General features: G+C 62.3%; 1 pseudogene; it reads right to left on the reverse strand.

The window, feature by feature from the left end:
* LOC105807796 overlaps positions 1-1,666 on the reverse strand; it is a 47,348-nt pseudogene extending 45,682 nt beyond the window's left edge.
* Positions 1,667-1,876: the final 210 nt, after the last annotated feature.

Consider the following 1,876-nt stretch of genomic DNA (forward strand, 5'->3'; position numbering starts at 1 on the left):
AAAAAAATATTAAAGGGCACCGCGTTGCCTTCCTAAACGATGCTCAAACTCACCACCAGATGTCAGCCTATCCTCAGGAAACCACCTCAGAGGCAGGTTTGTGCCGCGTTTGCCCCCGTCCCCAAGCTCTTTGATGGAAGGTGAGTAGAGGCTCATGTTGGTAGTACAAGTCTCATTAAAGCCCGTGTGTGCACAGCCCCTCGTCAGCACCTCACCCCCGCCCCAGCGGGCATTTATAACCCCACTGCCCTCCAGCAACCGGAAAACCATGGGCAGGCTGGTGGTGAAGTGTGCTTCCCACGCAGCGGGGACTGGAGCGTGGCGAGATCGGGGAGCAGAATTCGGGGTGCCCTGAACTGTTAGCGTCTGTGTCAGCCTCAGCTCCGGTCACCCTGATATTCACATGCACATCCCACCCTCCCGGTATCTGCCCAGGAATCCACCCCAGCGCGGTGCATTTGCCGAAAAAGCTCTTGAGGGGAATAAAAAGGAAAGAAGGAACGAAGGACAGAGAGGAGAGAAAGAGAGGAAATAGGAAGGAAGGAAGGAAGGAGGGAGGGAAGGAAGGAAGGAAGAAGGAAGGGAGGGAGGGAGGAAGGAAGGAAGGAAGGAAGGAGGAAGGAAGGAAGGAAGGACGGAGGGAAGGAAGGAAGGAAGCAGGGAAGGAAAGAAAGAGGAAGGAAGGAAGGAAGGAAGGAAGGAAGGAAGGAAGGAAGGAAGGGGGGAAAGGCGAGAACGCCACCTCTCACTGTGCGGAAACAGGCGCCAAGGGGCTGGCCTGGGACTGAGCCGTCGCACAAACCGCCTTCCGTCCTCAAACAGCCCAGAGCCGGCGATTTCGCGGTGAGGGTCCTGAACTGAGGGAGGCCACTCAGCCCCAAATCACCCAGCGGCAACCAAATGGCAGAGCCTGCCCCACGCCCGGCATCTCCCGCACAAGAAGACCCACTTTCGGGGTCACCAGCAAAGAGAAAGGGGGACCCGGGAGCGGACTCCACCGCAGCCACCGCGCTCTCCCAGCCCTGCCCGGGCCCCCTGCGCCTTCGGCACAAACTTCCGTCTGCGGCCTCCAAACCTGCAGATCTACACCGAGCGCCGGAGACAGAAAGGGGTTCCTGAGTTCGCCCCCAGAAAGGGGCATTCTCAGCCGTCCTGTAGGAAATATTTGCCAACCCATCCTGAGTGGACCCTCGCCGTCCGCGGGGCAGGGTCCTCCCCGCCACACCCGTGACCGACCCCTGTGTTCCTGCACCGTGGGCGACCCGGGGGTTCGCGGCCGTGAGATGGATCAGCCAGGGAGGGACGTTGGGACTGAGAAAGCAGCGCAGCCGCATCAGTGTGCTCCAGCGGCAGGAATCCGCCCCCACCTCCCCCAGACTTGCCCAAACGAGCCTGCCTGACCCCGAGGGACCCGCGTGCTGACCCGGGCTGGGTCTGGCCCTCCACCCGGGCATACTTACTCCCACTCTTTCCTCCTGGCCTGCGGGGTGCTGTGGATTTTGTGGGCCTGGTGGGCCAAGATGACATCCCGGTGGTCCACCACGCCACCGCGCCGCTTCAGAGGGCGCCCCTCGCAGCCCACGCTCAACGGGTGGGCCTGTGCGTGTCGCAGGGCGCCGGGCGTGCTCGCCAGGGGGCCCCGAGCTGCGGTCGTGCAGGGCGTCATAATGATGCGGGGGCGAGAGCATGGAGTCGGGGACCCGGGAGGACTTTGGCATCCATGGGCCTCGCAGAAATCCCGGGGTCTTCTGCCTCCAGCACAGTGAAGGTGAAGCTGGAAGAGGACAGAGGAGACAGCGAGAGGCAGAGTGAGGGACAGGCAGACAGCCAGTGCAGGGGAGGAGAGACGGGAGCTGGGGAGACAGCAGAGACCGCC

The sequence above is a fragment of the Propithecus coquereli genome, unplaced genomic scaffold (genome assembly GCF_000956105.1).
Source record: "Propithecus coquereli isolate 6110/MARCELLA unplaced genomic scaffold, Pcoq_1.0 Scaffold164, whole genome shotgun sequence".
Lineage (NCBI taxonomy): Eukaryota > Metazoa > Chordata > Mammalia > Primates > Indriidae > Propithecus > Propithecus coquereli.